We start from the raw sequence: 20,156 nt of genomic DNA on the forward strand, positions 1-20,156 counted from the left end.
GGAAGACCAATTGAAAGGGGAGTTTCTTTTTAAACTTCTTTGTGTTGATTGGGGGACCCCAAAACAAATCACCAATGACTTTTGCTTATTAATTTTAAAGTTGGAAAGGGAACTATAGGTATCAAGGTGTTTCTGAATTGCTAAGAGTGAATTCTTAGGGTTAGAAGTCATTATCATGATGTCATCCGCAAAAGCGGCAACCTTATGCTCCGTACCTCCCAGCTTTACTCCTTGAATTCCAATGTCGGCTCTTAATTTAAGGAGGAGGCAGGGGTCGAGTGGAGGGGGAACGCATGGGAACGGCGTTCCTGCACTTTTTTCATGGCAGGAACGCCGTTCCCTTTCAGCCTCAATCCAGGAGAACACGGCTGAATCAGATTCACAGGGGGAGACGGAGCGCACTGTGCAGGGCAGGTTAAGGGAGGAGGGGCGGCTTCAGTTGAGAGGAAGCTGTCTGTGCGGTGCCGCTGCCTGCGACTCCTCTCATGGCGCCCCGCCCCCTAATGACATCATCTCCTTCACTACGAGATCATTTAGAATGTCTTTTAGAAAAGTTTGTCCTGGGATTCGAACTCACGACCTCTACACATCAGAGGAAGGCATTTACCCTCACAGCCATGAAAGCCGTCTAGGTAAATGCTTAAAAAAAAAATATAAGACTTCTAATTATACCTAGTGTACTGATATCTAGTGTACAACCATACACATGACAGCTGCCCACTGTGTATGGATGTAGCAGAGCTGGGTGTGTTGGGGCAGCTGTCATGTGTATGGTTGTACACTAGGTATCAGTACACTAGGTATAAGTAGAAGTCTTATTTTTTTTTTTTTAAACAGCTACCTTGACAGCTTTTATGGCTGTGAGGGTAAATGCCTTGCCTCTGATGTGTAGAGGTCATGAGTTCGAATCCCAGGACAAACTTTTCTAAAAGTGTTTTTTTTTTTTTATAAGACTTCTACTGATACCTAGTTTACTGATACCAAGTGTACAACCATACACATGACAGCTGCCCACTGTGTATGGATGTAGCAGGGCTGGGTGTGTTGGGGCAGCTGTCATGTGTATGGTTGTACACTAGGTATCAGTACACTAGGTATAAGTAGAAGTCTTAGTTTTTTTTTTTTTAAGCAACTACCTCAACAGCTTTTATGGCTGTGAGGGTAAATGCCTTGCCTGTAATGTGTAGAGGTCATGAGTTCGAATCCCAGGACAAACTAAAAGTGTTTTTTTTTCTTTTTCTGATACTTCTACTGATACCTTGTGTACTGATACCTAGTGTACAACCATACACATGACAGCTGCCCCAACACACCCAGCTCTGCTACATCCATACACAGTGGGCAAAGTTACCTACAGTAGAAGTCTTATATATATATTTTTTTAAGTAGCAAGCTAGACAGCTTTCATAGCTGTGAGGGCATATGCCTTGCTTCTGCTGTGTAGAGGTCATGAGATCGAATCCCAGGACAAACTTTTCTAAAAGTGCTATTTTTTTAATTTATTTTTTAGTCCGCAGCGACACAAATTACAGCATGCTAGATTTTCTGTGCTTTTTTATTTTTTGGAGGGGGGGGGGGGGGTTGCAGTGGATCTTGGGTGAGTTCCCACACTTTTTTTCCCAGGACTTGACCCCTGGGAGGAGGGGTTCTAAAGCTAGGAAAAAGAGCAAGGGGGAGAGAGGGCATCCTTGCCTGGTACCGTTTTGAATATCAAAGGGGTCTGATAAGTCCCCGCTGATCAAAACTGAGGCCGAAGCCTGAGCATACATTGCGAATGTGGCTTGTACAAAGGGATCAGGCAGGCCAAATCGGTAAAGGATGTGTCGCAAAAAAGACCAATTGATTCTATCGAATGCTTTTTCTGCATCCGTACTCAGTAGGAGGAGAGGTCTGGATCGGGTAACAGAAAATTGCATTATATTCAAAACTCTGGTCGTATTGTCCCTACCTTCTCTACCTTTGACAAAGCCTACCTAATCCCCATGCACCACTGAGGGGAGAAGAGCTGAGAGACGATTGGCGGGTAGTTTTGCTAGTAACTTAAGATCAATATTGAGGAGGGAAAAGGGTCTGTAATTGGCACATTGATTAGGGTCCTTCCCGTCTTTTGGGATCAGGGTGATATGAGCTAATGTCATATCCCTGGAGAGTTTTTTCCCTTGTAGGGTTAAATTACATACCGACAGTAGGTGGGGAAGTAAACATTGTTGATAAGTTCTATAATACATAACTGGAAGGCCATCTGGGCCTGGGCTTTTGCCAGAGGGAGTCTGTTTTAGGGCAATTGAAAGTTCCCCTAAGGTGAATGGGGAAGCAAGTTTTTGTTTCTGATCTTTGGATGAGTGGGCCTCGGGGGTGAGCGTTTGGGGTAAGTTGTAGAGGGCTTTGTAAAACTCACGAAATTGGGCACCTATAGCTTTGGAAGAATAGAGGGGTGTTCCTTGAGGGGATTCTATTTAGTGAATGAAATTTGTTGATTTCCTGTTCTTTATTCTGCGCATCATGAATTTAGATGCTTTATCACCATGTCCGAAAAATTTGTGTTTTGAGTTCAGGAATAATTTGGCTGTAGAGTGCTGTAACAAAGATTTCAGTTCAGCTCTATAGTCAGATAACTCCTGAAGTTGTGTTGCAGAAAAATAACGTTTATGTAAGGATTCCAAGGATTGGGATCTTTGACATAAGGAGTCAAGCTTTTTGTTTCTCTCCTTTTTTAGATAAGCTCCTATACTTATAAAATGTCCTCTGATATAAGGTTTGTGGGCATCCCATAATGAAAAAGCGGAGATATCAGGATCTTTATTTATAGTGAAGTATTCTTCAAGAAGACCAGCAATCCTATCTCTGGTATTGAGGTTACCTAATAAGGATTTGTTTAGACGCCACTTGAATTGGTTCCGTTTAGATACAGGGGCTGAAATTAGTAGTGAAATGGGGGCATGGTCGGAGAGGTGGATAGACCCTATTTGAGGGTTGTGACAAAGCTGGAGGTGCTCCTTAGATACAAACACGTAGTCCAAGCGTTGGTACGTACCATGAGCGTTGGAATAGAAAGTATAGTCAGCTGTGGTTGGATATAACGTACGCCAAACATCTATAAGGTGCAAATTCCACAAACCCTCTCTTATGAAGCGCAGGGTTTTGAGCGCCAGGGCCGATTTTGATGTTGAGGAGTCTAGTTGTGGGTTTAAGGTGGCGTTGAAATCGCTTCCCACTACAACTAAACCTTCTGAAAAGGATTTAATAATTGGAAATATCTTGGCGAACCAGCTATAATGGCCAGTATTCGGTGCATAGAGGTTGATAAACATATATATCTGGGGGCCAATGCTGCCTTTAACCAATACGTAGCGGCCATCAGGGTCCTGCAGGTGGGAGGTGTATTGAAAGGGAACCTTCCTCTGAAACCCAACACTCACCCCCCCAGAAGCAGACGAGTTGCTACCACAATGAAACCACTGAGAGTAGTGGCCATATGAGAGGTTGGGGTAATGATTAAATTTAAAGTGCGTCTCCTGGAGAAGTAGGACAGTGGCTCCCGATTTGCGTAACAATGAGAAAACCTGACTCCGTTTAGAGGGAGAATTAAAGCCTTTGACATTGTAAGATGCAAATGACAGGTCAGCCATAGTGTGTGATGTGGTATGAATTACCTTTCTAAGGGTCCACCCCTTTCCAGGAGAACGCAGCATGACTGGAAGCAAAATGTGGAGTCCAGGTGGGTGGGGCGGGTTGCAGAGGGGCCCATTGCAACAGTGAGATCTTTAGGATACAGAGTGCATGTACCTTAATAACAAAGTAAACAAAATAAACAATACAAAAAATAACGTGACTGGAAATCTCGAATAACAGTACACATTATAATGGGTTTGAACAATGTCGGATACAAGGGTCACAAGGGGGGAAATGGTCAATTAACCCTATTGTGATCCTCTGATCACAGAATGTGATTCTCTGGGGTGAGATTGAGAGACAGACATTTAAGAGGCTGTAATAAGAGGTGGGGGGAGGGGAAGAGATTAGGTATGGTGAGGGTGGGATAGGCGGGATATATAGAGTATGGTAGCATACAACTGACTTTAGAGGGAGAAGGGATAAATGGTAGGCAGGAAAATCAAAGGGATAGGTAAAGAGGAGGCTTAGCAAGAAAATCGGAAAAATCGGAGCATGCCATTACGAATATAGAGCCAGACTCTACGGTGTAAGCTGCATGTTCCTCCGCTTGAACTTCTGGGCCTTCGGTGTGCGTGGAAGCTCAAAGGGTAAGGGCTTCGGCAGTTCAGGAAGCTCCGTAATATCCTGATAAATTTCCCAGTTCTCAATATCCAGAGGTGAGATCTGCAGGTGGTCGTAGGCTCCCATCAGATCCGCGAAGGTGTGGATAGTGAGGCGGCGTCCTGCATGGAAGAACGAAATCCCAAAGGGAAAGGTCCATCTATACAGGATCTTGTTCATCCTGAGCCAATCCATCAAGGGCTTTAGGGATCTTCTTTTCTTCAATGTGGACGGGGCTAGGTCTTGATAGATCAAGATGTTTGAGTCTTCATATGTTAGGTCTTCTTGGTTCCTAGCTGCTTCAAGGACAGCGGTCTTAACTTGAAAATTTAGGAACCTACAGATTACATCTCTTGGTGGTTCTAACCCTTTAGGCTTAGGTCTGAGCGCTCTGTGGGCACGTTCAAGGATAATGTTGGGACGTCCGTCAGGGCCCAGCAGGGAGCAACATATATTGATAACGGCCCCAGGGATATCAGCCGCAGCCACTGTCTCCGGTATCCCTCTGAATCGCAGGTTGTTCCTGCGCCCTCTGTTCTCTTGATCCTCCAAGGCGTTATGGAGGTCGTTGAGGTATGTGCTGCATTTTTGAAAGGAGGAGGCGGTTGCTGTTTGATTCTCGAGCACCGCATTCTGTTGCGCTTCTAGGGTAACTACCCGATCTCCAATATGGTGGATATCCTGGCGCATGGCCGTGAGCTCGTTTAAGATCGCTCCATTGCTTTACTAAGCGATTGTTTCAGGAAGCGGCGAGTGATAGGAAGCGCCGTCCTGCCATGTGAATCCTCTGCATCGCTCTCCCCATCAGACATGTCAGCTGCATGCTCGCTCACCTTAGAAGGCGGGTTCGGCTCCATCTTGCTCTCTCTAGCCGCCACTGTAGCAGCCGCTTTTTTAATAAATTTGTCTATATCGCCGTTGTTGTTCGGCTGCCTGCCAGTTCCAGAGGTGTCACCGGCCCTCGGGTGCCCGATTTTAACCATGCTGTTGTCTGTCAGCTTGTGTAGGCTGGTGCTGTAGAGGATCTAATGCGGAGAGCTCCAAACTATGCGGCCATCACAGTCCGGCGCAAGCTCCGCCCCCCAGTCTCATCTGCTTTTTGATGACTCTGCTAGCAGGGTTTCCCAGGGCCATCCCCCTAGTCCTGCCCCAAAAGTGGAAGAGATTGAGTGTACCGATGCCCAGCCACTTATGTTTCAGGAGTACATGGGAGGACCACTGCAGAACGTCTTGGATGATGACAAAACATAGGTGCCAACTGCTGGGGCTTTCTGCAGTGTGCAGACCGACAAGGAGGGCAGGGGTGAAGACTGGGTGGAAGATGATGTGGAAAACGATGAGGTCCTTGACCCCACATGGAATCAAGGTTATGCGAGTGACCTGTGTAGTTCGGAGGAAGAGGCGTTGGTCGCACAGAGCCACCAGCACAGCAGAAGAGGGAGCAGGGTGCAAAAGCAGAGTGGCCATCCCTTAGATAGTATGCCTGCTACTGCCCACCGCAGCAAGGGACCGAGCACACCAAAGCCCGCTCTAAGAAGTTCCCTGGCGTGGCAGTTCTTCAGACAATGTGCTGATGACAAGACACGAGTGGTTTGCACACTGTGCAATCAGAGCCTGAAGCAAGGCATAAACGTTCTCATCCTGAGCACAACCTGCATGACCAGGCATCTAAGTGCAAAGCACGAGCTGCAGTGGAGTAGACACCTCAAAAAAATAAAGGTCTCTGGCTCCTCCTGCTTCTTCTTCTGCTGCAGTCTTGGCCTCTTCATCCACCTCTGGACATGCAGCATAACTTCGGCTTTCCTGCTCACTGCCTCATATGCGACGTGCCCACAAGGTGGGACTCCACCTTGCACATGCTGGCCAGACTGTGCGAGCAGCAGCAGGCAAATTGGAATTTCAGCTGCATCACGCACAGGTAAGTCGCTCTACGGAACAGCACCACCAATAAGTGGGCCTCCATGCGAGACCTGTGTGCCTTGATGCGCTGTTTCGAGTACTCCACCAACATGGCCAGTGCCGATGATGCCGTCCTCAGCGTTACTATCCCACTTCTATGCCTCCTTGAAAAAAATGCTTTGGGTGATGATGGAAGAGGATGTGGCACAGGAGGAGGAGTAAGAGGGATAATTTTCAAGGGGTTCATGGCAGTCATTCACAAGTGGCTCTGAGGGTGGGTTCCTACACCAACATACACCAGGTACACAACTGTCCAGCCAGGGCACAGTTCTGGAGGATGACAAGGTGGAGGATGAGGAGATGGAGTTGCAGGAACCATGTTGACAGTAGGGTGGCACCCAAACCAGCTTATGGCCATCACTGTTGCATGGCTGGGCGGATACAGAGGATACAGATGATACAGATGATACACCTCCCACAGAGGCCAGCTTTTCGTTGCCTCTGGACAGCCTGGCACACATGAGCGATTACATGCTGCAGTGTCTCCACAACGACCAACGAGTTGCCCACATTCTAACTTGTGCTGATTACTGGGTGGCCACACTGCTGGATCCACGTCCCAAGGACAATGTACCGTCCCTAATTCCGTCACTGGAGCGTGATCGTTAGATGCGCAAGCACAAGTGCAATGTGGAACAGCTTTGTCAGCACGCCACAACAACTAGCACCACCAGCTGATATGAAACATCTTAGCAGGAGGCAGCATTTCAGCAACATAGTGGAGCAGTATGTGTTCACATGCCTACATGTACTAAATGATGGGTCTTCCCTCTTCAACTTCTGGGTCTCCAAATTGGGCACATAGCCTGAGCTTTCCCTTTACGCCTTGGATAGACTGGCCTGCCCTGCAGCCAGTGTATTGCCTGAACGTGTGTTTAACATGGATGGAGGGGTTTATCACAGGTTATATTTCCCAATTTTTTGGGGTCTACCCGAATTTTTTATTTTTTTATTTTTTATTCTTTATTACCAAAATTTCAACAAAAAAGCAAGGTTATCAAACAGGAGATTTTTTTTTTTTTTTCAATGAATCAACCCTTAAACCACCCTTAACCCAACCTATTTGCTATGTGACTCTTGGGGTACGGGGCTTGCTCTGGAGAGGAACAAAGTTCAAGGAATTATCAATTTTGCCTGGAGTATCTAGTCCTCCCAAGTTGCCCATGTACTCTTCCATTTTTCTCCAATAGCTCTTTGTTTATATAGGGTTTTTTTTTCATAGCCCTTAACTTTTTTCAATTCAATTCATTATGGAGGTTTTATTTAGTATGCAAAGTTGTGGGGAAATTGGGATCCGTATCCCTAATTTCTGTACTATGTATTCAGAAATTAAATTCCAATAAACACCTATCACTGAGCAAGACCAAAACATATGCCAAAAATTGGCTTCAGGTAAATTACATCTTGAACAATTAGAATTTTCCTTTAACCCACATTTATTCAACCAAATTGGTGTGATATACAGTACAGACCAAAAGTTTGGACACACCTTCTCATTCAAAGAGTTTTCTTTATTTTCATGACTATGAAAATTGTAGATTCACACTGAATGCAACAAAACTATGATTTAACACATGTGGAATTATATACATAACAAAAAAGTGTGAAACAACGGAAAATATGTAATATTCTAGGTTCTTCAAAGTAGCCACCTTTTGCTTTAATTACTGCTTTGCACACTCTTGGCATTCTCTTGATGAGCTTCAAGAGGTAGTCACCTGAAATGGTCTTCCAACAGTTCCCAGAGATACTTAGCACTTGTTGGCCCTTTTGCCTTCACTCTGCGGTCCAGCTCACCCCAAACCATCTCGATTGGGTTCAGGTCCGGTGACTGTGGAGGCCAGGTCATCTGGCGCAGCACCCCATCACTCTCCTTCATGGTCAAATAGCCCTTACACTGCCTGGAGCTATGTTTGGGGTCATTGTCCTGTTGAAAAATAAATGATGGTCCAACTAAACGCAAACCGGATGGAATAGCATGCCGCTGCAAGATGCTGTGGTAGCCATGCTGGCTCAGTATGCCTTCAATTTTGAATAAATCCCCAACAGTGTCACCAGTAAAGCACCCCCACACCATCACACCTCCTCCTCCATGCTTCATGGTGGGAACCAGGCATGTAGAGTCCATCCGTTCACCTTTTCTGCGTCACACAAAGACACGGTGGTTGGAACTAAAGATCTCAAATTTGGACTCATCAGACCAAAGCACAGATTTCCACTGGTCTAATGTCCATTCCTTGTGTTCTTTAGCCCAAACAAGTCTCTTCTGCTTGTTGCCTATCCTTAGCAGTGGTTTCCTAGCAGATATTCTACCATGAAGGCCTGATTCACACAGTCTCCTCTTAACAGTTGTTCTAGAGATGTGTCTGCTGCTAGAACTCTGTGTGGCATTGACCTGGTCTCTAATCTGAGCTGCTGTTAACCTGCGATTTCTGAGGCTGGTGACTCGGATGACCTTATCCTCCGCAGCAGAGGTGACTCTTGGTCTTCCTTTCCTGGGGCGGTCCGCATGTGAGCCAGTTTCTTTGTAGAGCTTGATGGTTTTTGTGACTGCACTTGGGGACACTTTCAAAGTTTTCCCAATTTTTCGGACTGACTGACCTTCATTTCTTAAAGTAACGATGGCCACTCGTTTTTCTTTACTTAGCTGTTTTTTTCTTGCCATAATACAAATTCTAACAGTCTATTCAGTAGGACTATCAGCTGTGTATCCACCTGACTTCTCCACAATGCAACTGATGGTCCCAACCCCATTTATAAGGCAAGAAATCCCACTTATTAAACCTGACAGGGCACACCTGTGAAGTGAAAACCATTTCAGGTGACTACCTTTTGAAGCTTATAAAGAGAATGCCAAGAGTGTGCAAAGCAGTAATTAAAGCAAAAGGTGGCTACTTTGAAGAACCTAGAATATGACATATTTTCAGTTGTTTCACACTTGTTTGTTATGTATATAATTCCACATGTGTTAATTCATATTTTTTATGCCTTCAGTGTGAATCTACAATTTTCATAGTCATGAAAATAAAGAAAACTCTTTGAATGAGAAGATGTGTCCAAACTTTTGGTCTGTACTGTATGTTCTGTGTATATATATTAAATTGGACTACTACGTGATTAAAGTTGTGAGATGCAAATCGTAAGTTACCAAATATATTTTTCCACTGTAGCGCTATTGAGGAAGTCAGCCTCCCAGGCTTTTTGGCCTGGGGAGACTAAGCTCCTAAACAGTGACTTACTTAATAATTTATAAAAATAAAAAATCTTCGTATTACCACATTTCCTACTCACCATACCTTTAATTAGTGTACATGAGTCAATTATCAATCTTAGTTTATTCTTAACATTTGATAGTGTGTATCTTAATTGAAAATCCCTAAACCCACTTAAACCTTCCATGTTCCCTTTTTGTACTATCAAAGATAAGGGGAGAATTTCTCCCTTTTCCACTACTTGTGTTAAAAATCAAATTTTATTTTTTCCCCAAAAATTATCCCCAGAAATTTCTAGTAGTTCCTTCAAGGGATAGTTGTAGGGGAGTGCATAATAGAGATCCCCTAATCCCCAACCATTTTCTAATTGTTTCCCAGGCCTTAGAGAAAAGTGATCACAGTTGACTACTCATCCTATAGTTATAGTCTCCTGTAGTCAACTATCCGGATTCCAATAAGGTAAATATATTATCATGTGATGAGTAGGGATGGGCGAACCCGAACTGTATAGTTCGGGTTCGTACCGAATTTTGGGGTGTCCATGACACGGACCCGAACCCGGACATTTTCGTAAAGGTCTGGGTTCGGGTTCGGTGTTCATCGCTTTCTTGGCGCTTTTTGAAAGGCTGCAAAGCAGCCAATCAACAAACGTCATACTACTTGCCCCAAGAGGCCGTCACAGCCATGCCTACTATAGGCATGGCTGTGATTGGCCAGTGCAGCATGTGACCCAGCTTCTATTTAAGCTGGAGTCACATAGCGCCGCCCGTCACTCTGCTCTGATCAGTATAGGGAGAGGTTGCAGCTGCGACGTTAGGGCGAGATTAGGCAGTGATTAACTCCTCCAAAAGACTTCATTCAGAGATCGATCTGCAGCTGTGGATGATTGAACTGCTGCTATTGAAGTGCTCACTGTTTTTAGGATGCCCAGAGCGTTTTTCAGTCACTTTTTTCTGGGGTGATCGGCGGCCATTTTGTGTCTTGTGGTGCGCCAGCACAAGCTGCCACCAAGTGCATTTAACCCTCAATAGTGTGGTTGTTTTTTGGCTAAATCCTACATCAGGGTCAATCTGTCACACCAAGTGTTTTTAACCATCAATAGTCTGGTTATTTTTTGGCCATATACTACATTAGGGGCAAGCTGTCACCAAGTGCATTTAACCCTCAATGGTGTGGTTGTTTTTTGGCTAAATCCTACATCAGGGTCAAGCTGTCACACCAAGTGCATTTAACCAGCAATAGTGTGGTTATTTTTTGGCCATATACTACATCAGGGGCAAGCTGTCACAACGTGCATTTAACCCTCAATGGTGTGGTTGTTTTTTGGCTAAATCCTACATCAGGGTCAAGCTGTCACACCAAGTGCATTTAACCATTAATAGTCTGGTTATTTTTTGGCCATATACTACATCAGGGGCAAGCTGTCACCAAGTGCATTTAACCCTCAATGGTGTGGTTGTTTTTTGACTAAATCCTACATCAGGGTCAAGCTGTCACACAAAGTGCATTTAACCAGCAATAGTGTGGTTATTTTTTGGCCATATACTACATCAGGGGCAAGCTGTCACCAAGTGCATTTAACCCTCAATGGTGTGGTTGATTTTTGGCTAAATCCTACATCAGGGTCAAGCTGTCACACCAAGTGCATTTAACCATCAATAGTCTGGTTATTTTTGGCCATATACTACATCAGGGGCAAGCTGTCACCAAGTGCATTTAACCCTCAATGGTGTGGTTGTTTTTTGGCTAAATCCTACATCAGGGTCAAGCTGTCACACCAAGTGCATTTAACCAGCAACAGTGTGGTTATTTTTTGGCCATATACTACATCAGGGGCAAGCTATCACCAAGTGCATTTAACCCTCAATGGTGTGGTTGTTTTTCGGCTAAATCCTACATCAGGGTCAAGCTGTCACACCAAGTGCATTTAACCATCAATAGTGTGGTTGGTCAAGCTGTCACACCAAGGGCATTTAACCATCTATAGTGTGGTTAATTTTTGGCCATATCCCAGTCTAATTCTGTCAGTAAACGTATACCTGTCACCCAGCGCCTAAATAATAGGCCTCAAATTTATAGTCAGCTAAATCTGTGGTTATTGCTGTGGCTGGGCAAGTTATTTAGTGTCTGTCAAAGCACAGTTTTTGTTCTGGGTTGAAATACAATTCCCAATTTAGCAATTTCCTAATTTAGTGGTTTCTGCTGTATCAGAGCTACTTTAAATCTATCCCTAAAAGGGTATATAAGATTCAAGGTGCACATAGGGTCATTCTGAATAACTTCACACACACGCTACTGTGCATTTCCAAGTCTCATTCTGTCAGTAAACCTATACCTGTCACCCAGCGCCTAAATACTAGGCCTCAAATTTATATTCAGCTAAATCTGTCATTACTGCTGTGGCTGGTCAAGTTATTTAGTGTCCGTCAAAGCACAGTTTTTGTTCTGGGTTGAAATACAATTCCCAATTCAGCAATTTCCTAATTTAGTGGTTTCTGCTGTATCAGAGCTACTTTAAATCTATCCCTAAAAGGGTATATAAGATTCAAGGTGCACATAGGGTCATTCTGAATAACTTCACACACACGCTACTGTGCATTTCCAAGTCTAATTCTGTCAGTAAACCTATACCTGTCACCCAGCGCCTAAATACTAGGCCTCAAATTTATATTCAGCTAAATCTGTCGTTACTGCTGTGGCTGGTCAAGTTATTTAGTGTCCGTCAAAGCACAGTTTTTGTTCTGGGTTGAAATACAATTCCCAATTTAGCAATTTCCTAATTTAGTGGTTTCTGCTGTATCAGAGCTACTTTAAATCTATCCCTAAAAGGGTATATAAGATTCAAGGTGCACATAGAGTCATTCTGAATAACTTCACACACGCGCTACTGTGCATTTCCAAGTCTAATTCTGTCAGTAAACCTATACCTGTCACCCAGCGCCTAAATACTAGGCCTCATATTTATATTCAGCTAAATCTGTCGTTACTGCTGTGCCTGTATTAGTGTAATACGGTACCTAAATAGATAGCCAGATAGTGTTAGGTGTCTGTAAAAAAAGGCGTGAATTGGAAATCAATACATTGGGCCAAATAATATTTTTCTTATTGTGGTGAACGGTAACAATGAGGAAAACATCTAGTAAGGGACGCGGACATGGTCGTGGTGGTGTTAGTGGACCCTCTGGTGCTGGGAGAGGACGTGGCCGTTCTGCCACAGCCACACGTCCTAGTGTACCAACTACCTCAGATCCCAGTAGCCGCCATAATTTACAGAGATATTTGGTGGGGCCCAATGCCTTTCTAAGGATGGTAAGGCCTGAGCAGGTACAGGCATTAGTCAATTGGGTGGCCGACAGTGGATCCAGCACGTTCACATTATCTCCCACCCAGTCTTCTGCAGAAAGCGCACAGATGGCGCCTGAAAACCAAGCCCATCAGTCTGTCACATCACCCCCATGCATACCAGGGAAACTGTCTGAGCCTCAAGTTATGCAGCAGTCTCTTATGCTGTTTGAAGACTCCGCTGGCAGGGTTTCCCAAGGGCATCCACCCAGCCCTTCCCCAGTGGTGGAAGACATAGAATGCACTGACGCACAACCACTTATGTTTCCTGATGATGAGGACATGGGAATACCACCTCAGCATGTCTCTGATGATGACGAAAAACAGGTGCCAACTGCTGCGTCTTTCTGCAGTGTGCAGACTGAACAGGAGGTCAGGGATCAAGACTGGGTGGAAGACGATGCAGGGGACGATGAGGTCCTAGACCCCACATGGAATGAAGGTCGTGCCACTGACTTTCAAAGTTCGGAGGAAGAGGCAGTGGTGAGACCGAGCCAACAGTGTAGCAAAAGAGGGAGCAGTGGGCAAAAGCAGAACACCCGCCGCCAAGAGACTCCGCCTGCTACTGACCGCCGCCATCTGGGACCGAGCACCCCAAAGGCAGCTTCAAGGAGTTCCCTGACATGGCACTTCTTCAAACAATGTGCTGACGACAAGACCCGAGTGGTTTTCACGCTGTGCCATCAGAGCCTGAAGCGAGGCATTAACGTTCTGAACCTTAGCACAACCTGCATGACCAGGCACCTGCATGCAAAGCATGAAATGCAGTGGAGTAAACACCTTAAAAACAAGGAAGTCACTCAGGCTCCCCCTGCTACCTCTTCTGCTGCTGCCGCCTCGGCCTCTTCTGCTGCTGCCGCCTCGGCCTCTTCTGCTGCTGCCGCCTCGGCCTCTTCCTCCGCCTCTGGAGGAACGTTGGCACCTGCCGCCCAGCAAACAGGGGATGTACCACCAACACCACCACCTCCGTCACCAAGCATCTCAACCATGTCACACGGCAGAGTTCAGCTCTCCATCCCACAAACATTTGAGAGAAAGCGTAAATTCCCACCTAGCCACCCTCGATCCCTGGCCCTGAATGCCAGCATTTCTAAACTACTGGCCTATGAAATGCTGTCATTTAGGCTGGTAGACACAGACAGCTTCAAACAGCTCATGTCGCTTGCTGTCCCACAGTATGTTGTTCCCAGCCGCCACTACTTCTCCAAGAGAGCCATGCCTTCCCTGCACAACCAAGTATCCGATAAAATCAAGTGTGCACTGCGCAACGCCATCTGTGGCAAGGTCCACCTAACCACAGATACGTGGACCAGTAAGCACGGCCAGGGACGCTATATCTCCCTAACTGCACACTGGGTAAATGTAGTGGCAGCTGGGCCCCAGGCGGAGAGCTGTTTGGCGCACGTCCTTCCGCCGCCAAGGATCGCAGGGCAACATTCTTTGCCTCCTGTTGCCACCAACTCCTACTCAGCTTCATCCTCCTCTTCTTCCACCTGCTCATCAAGTCAGCCACACACCTTCACCACCAACTTCAGCACAGCCCGGGGTAAACCTCAGCAGGCCATTCTGAAACTCATATGTTTGGGGGACAGGCCCCACACCGCACAGGAGTTGTGGCGGGGTATAGAACAACAGACCGACGAGTGGTTGCTGCCGGTGAGCCTCAAGCCCGGCCTGGTGGTGTGCGATAATGGGCGAAATCTCGTTGCAGCTCTGGGACTAGCCGGTTTGACGCACATCCCTTGCTTGGCACATGTGCTGAATTTGGTGGTGCAGAAGTTCATTCACAACTACCCCGACATGTCAGAGCTGCTGCACAAAGTGCGGGCCGTCTGTTCGCACTTCCGGCATTCACATCCTGCCGCTGCTCGCCTGTCTGCACTACAACGTAACTTCGGCCTTCCCGCTCACATGCGACGTGCCCACCAGGTGGAACTCCACCTTGCACATGCTGGACAGACTGTGCAAGCAGCAGCAGGCCATAGTGGAGTTTCAGCTGCAGCACGCACGGGTCAGTCGCACTGCGGAACAGCACCACTTCACCACCAATGACTGGGCCTCCAGTCGAGACCTGTGTGCCCTGTTGCGCTGTTTCGAGTACTCCACCAACATAGCCAGTGGCGATGACGCCGTTATCAGCGTTACAATACCACTTCTATGTCTCCTTGAGAAAACACTTAGGGCGATGATGGAAGAGGAGGTGACCCAGGAGGAGGAGGAAGAGGGGTCATTTTTAGCACTTTCAGGCCAGTCTCTTCGAAGTGACTCAGAGGGAGGTTTTTTGCAATAGCTGAGGCCAGGTACAAATGTGGCCAGCCAGGGCCCACTACTGGAGGACGAGGAGGGCGAGGATGAGGAGGAGGTGGAGGAGGATGAGGATGAAGCATGGTCACAGCGGGGTGGCACCCAACGCAGCTCGGGCCCATCACTGGTGCGTGGCTGGGGGGAAAGGCAGGACGATGACGATACGCCTCCCACAGAGGACAGCTTGTCCTTACCCCTGGGCAGCCTGGCACACATGAGCGACTACATGCTGCAGTGCCTGTGCAACGACAGCAGAGTTGCCCACTTTTTTAACGTGTGCGGACTACTGGGTTGCCACCCTGCTGGATCCACGGTACAAAGACAATGTGCCCACCTTACTTCCTGCACTGGAGCGTGATAGGAACATGCGCGAGTACAAGCGCACGTTGGTAGACGCGCTACTGAGAGCATTCCCAAATGTCACAGGGGAACAAGTGGAAGCCCAAGGCCAAGGCAGAGGAGGAGCAAGAGGTCGCCAAGGCAGCTGTGTCACGGCCAGCTGCTCTGAGGGCAGGGTTAGCATGGCAGAGATGTGGAAAAGTTTTGTCAACACGCCACAGCTAACTGCACCACCACCTGATATGCAACGTGTTAGCAGGAGGCAACATTTCACTAACATGGTGGAACAGTACGTGTGCACACCCCTCCACGTACTGACTGATGGTTCGGCCCCATTCAACTTCTGGGTCTCTAAATTGTCCACGTGGCCAGAGCTAGCCTTTTATGCCTTGGAGGTGCTGGCCTGCCCGGCGGCCAGCATTTTGTCTGAACGTGTATTCAGCACAGCAGGGGGCGTCATTACAGACAAACGCAGCCGCCTGTCTACAGCCAATGTGGACAAGCTGACGTTCATAAAAATGAACCAGGCATGGATCCCACAGGACCTGTCCATCCCTTGTTCAGATTAGACATTAACTACTTCCCCTTAACCATATATTATTGTACTCCAGGGCACTTCCTCATTCAATCCTATTTTTATTTTCATTTTACCATTATATTGTGAGGCAACCCAAAGTTGAATGAACCTCTCCTCTGTCTGGGTGCCGGGGCCTAAATATATGCCAACGGACTGTTCCAATGTTGGGTGACGTGAAGCCTGATTCTCTGCTATGACATGCAGACTGATTCTCTGCTGACATGAAGCCAGATTCTCTGTTACGGGACCTCTCTCCTCTGCCTGGGTGCGTGGGCCTAAATATATGACAATGGACTGTCACAGTGGTGGCTGACGTGAAGCCTGATTCTCTGCTATGACATGCAGACTGATTCTCTGCTGACATGAAGCCAGATTCTCTGTTACGGGACCTCTCTCCTCTGCCTGGGTGCCTGGGCCTAAATATATGACAATGGACTGTTACAGTGGTGGCTGACGTGAAGCCTGATTCTCTGCTATGACATGCAGACTGATTCTCTGCTGACATGAAGCCAGATTCTCTGTTACGGGACCTCTCTCTTCTGCCTGGGTGCGTGGGCCTAAATATATGACAATGGACTGTTTCAGTGGTGGCTGACGTGAAGCCTGATTCTCTGCTATGACATGCAGACTGATTCTCTGCTGACATGAAGCCAGATTCTCTGTTACGGGACCTCTCTCCTCTGCCTGGGTGCCTGGGCCTAAATATATGACAATGGACTGTTACAGTGGTGGCTGACGTGAAGCCTGATTCTCTGCTATGGCATGCAGACTGATTCTCTGCTGACATGAAGCCAGATTGTCTGTTACGGGACCTCTCTCCTCTGCCTGGGTGCCTGGGCCTAAATATATGACAATGGACTGTTACAGTGGTGGCTGACGTGAAGCCTGATTCTCTGCTATGACATGCAGACTGATTCTCTGCTGACATGAAGTCAGATTCTCTGTTACGGGACCTCTCTCCTCTGCCTGGGTGCCTGGGCCTAAATATATGACAATGGACTGTTACAGTGGTGGCTGATGTGAAGCCTTATTCTCTGCTATGACATGCAGACTGATTCTCTGCTGACATGAAGCCAGATTCTCTGTTACGGGACCTCTCTCCTCTGCCTGGGTGCCTGGGCCTAAATATCTGACAATGGACTGTTACAGTGGTGGGTGACGTGAAGCCAGATTCTCTGCTATGGGACCTCTCTCCAATTGATATTGGTTAATTTATATTTATTTTATTTTTATTTTTATTCATTTCCCTATCCACATTTGTTTGCAGGGGATTTACCTACATGTTGCTGCCTTTTGCAGCCTTCTAGCTCTTTCCTGGGCTTTTTTACAGCCTTTTTAGTGCCGAAAAGTTTGGGTCCCAATTGACTTCAATGGGGTTCGGGTTCGGGACGAAGTTCGGGTCGGGTTCGGATCCCGAACCCGAACATTTCCGGGAAGTTCGGCCGAACTTCTCGAACCCGAACATCCAGGTGTTCGCTAAACTCAAGTGATGAGGTGTTTATTAGAGTATTGCAAAGAGGATTTTTTCCCTACTTATTCCACAGCCTCAATTGCGCAGCAATGGAATATATCTTGAAGTATGGGAGGTTTAACCCTCCTAAGTCTATTGGTTTATAAAGATACTCCAACTTTAACCTTACTCGCTTCCTTCCCCAGAGTAAAGTTAATAAGTCTCTCCATCAATCTGAAAAACGCATCTTCGATCCAGATAGAGAATTTCGAATGCCATATACAGTAGGAATTGAGGCGAGATTATAATTTTAACTAGGGAAGTTCTATCGGCTCTAGAAATAGGAAGTTTGTTCCAAACCACAATCTTGGCTCTAATTTTTAGTAATTACAGGGGAGATAGTGGAGTTTATTAGAGTCTTGCAAAGAGGATTTTTTCCCCACTTATTCCACAGCCACAATTGCGCAGCAATGAAATACTTCTTGAAGTATGGGAGGTTTAACCCTCCTAAGTCTATTGGTTTATAAAGATACTCCAACTTTAACCTTACTCGCTTCCTTCCCCAGAGTAAAGTTAATAAGTCTCTCCATCAATCTGAAAAACGTCTCTTCGATCCAGATAGAGAATTTCGAATTACATATACCGTAGGAATTTAGGCAAGATTATAATTTTAACTAGGGAAGTTCTATCAGCTCTAGAAATAGGAAGTTTGTTCCAAACCGCAATCTTGGCTCTAATTTTAGTAATTATACAGGGGAGATATCTAACTGTGTATACTCTTCTATTTTAGGGGAGATCTTCACACCCAAATACACAATAGATTCAGAAATGGTAACCAAACTTAAAGACCCCTGAGCAGAGAGATCAAAATTATCTAATAGCATCAGAATAGTTTTTGCCCAGTTAATATCAAATCTAGAGACCTTCGCAAACATATTAATTACCTAGATAATTCTTGGAAGTGTCTTATTAGTATGGTCTATAAAAAATAGTGCATCATCTGCATATAGAGAAATGTGATCCTCCACTCCTGTGACCCCAAAACCTTTGATTAAGTTGTCTTGCCTCACACTAGCGGCCAAGGATTCAATGTATATATCAAATAGGAGTGGGGAAAGAGGGCATCCCTGGCGGGTACCTCTGGACAGTGTGAAAGTTGAGGTCAGTCTGACGTTAATATCTAGTCTTGCCATAGGGGAGTCATATAAAAGCCGAATAATACCAATAAATCGTTCTACAAAGGCCAACCTTGTCATAGTTCTCCCCAGAAAGTTCCATTCCACCCTGTCGAAGGCCTTCATTGCGTCCAACGACAGGATGGAGCGGGACCCCTCGCCCACTACCTGCATATTAGCAAACAATGTATGATTTAGTTATGATGGGTGCCCTTATTTGGGATAAAGCCGTTTTGATCAGGGTGGACAACTGTGGCTATGACTCTGGAAAGTTTTGTAGCGAGCACTTTTGCTATTAGTTTTATATCGGTATTTAGAAGGAATATTGGTCTGTAGGACTCCATCTCTAAGTTTTTTTTCCTCCTTTTTTAGGGATTAGTATGATAACCACCTCTGTCATTGATTCAGGAAGTTTACCATCCCTACAAGATTCAGTGAAGACTTGAAGTAATCGTGGCAGTATAGGTTCCCCATATTTCGACATAATTCTACTGTTAAAGGTACGTGGTCTGAAAGGGCCCTAGCTTCATATCTAATTCGCCTAGCAAGTTCTGTTTATTTCTCTATTTAATAAAACTAAGTCGATTCTAGACATACATTTCCCGGATCTGCTCACACAAGTGAAGACACGTCTCCCTCGACCCAGCAGATCCCAGAGATCTATGAAACCAGCTTCCCTACAAAATTGTGCCAATGGAGACTCCTGTTTAGTAGTAGTAATCTGGGATTCCATGCCGTTCCTGTCTGTCCCCGGATTCATAACACAGTTAAAGTCACCACAGACCAAGGTGGGACATTCTGGCCATTTCTCCATGAAGGTAAATAGTTTCAATACATAAAAAGAAAAAGGAGGGGGACTTTAAATAAAAGCCAGAATTGAGAATCTACCAAACAGTTTCCCATAGAGAAATACAAATCTTCCCTGAGTATCAGTAGAGGACGCCACGCAGGTAAAGTGAATCTTTCTTAACTATTAAATGTTGAATGGACTGCCTGCATGACCCATCCCCTAGTGATTCATTGTGTTGCCTCCTTAGTAAAATGTAAAATGTACATTCCAGGTTAACACTCTAATCACCATTAAAAATAATAACTTCCATTAGAATATATAGTCCCTTCTTCTCCATTCCAATCCCTCCACCGACCCAGAGACACATCCAAAAGCAGACCTCTTACTTTGACCATCCCTCCCCCTCCCCATCATCTCACTCATACGAAAAAAGATACACCGCTATATTTAAACATCGTTCAATTCTAGCCACTCTGTGGCTAAGGCCGGAGTATAAAAATAAAATAAGTTGCTCCATTAAAAATTATACGGAGTTTAGCTTGATACAAAAAGGAATGCGTGTATTATTGGGAAGCACCCCCTGGCCAAGAATTTTTGCCAGGCGTGCCCATGGTTGGTTTCCAGGAATTGGTCCCCCCCAGGAATACAATGTGCCCTCTCAACAAGAAAAAGAGAGGAAAAATGTTCCCTTCCAAAGTTTTCAATTATTATCGATTGTAGTATTCCAGCAGAA

The sequence above is a fragment of the Bufo gargarizans genome, chromosome 3 (genome assembly GCF_014858855.1).
Source record: "Bufo gargarizans isolate SCDJY-AF-19 chromosome 3, ASM1485885v1, whole genome shotgun sequence".
In the NCBI taxonomy this organism is placed as follows: domain Eukaryota; kingdom Metazoa; phylum Chordata; class Amphibia; order Anura; family Bufonidae; genus Bufo; species Bufo gargarizans.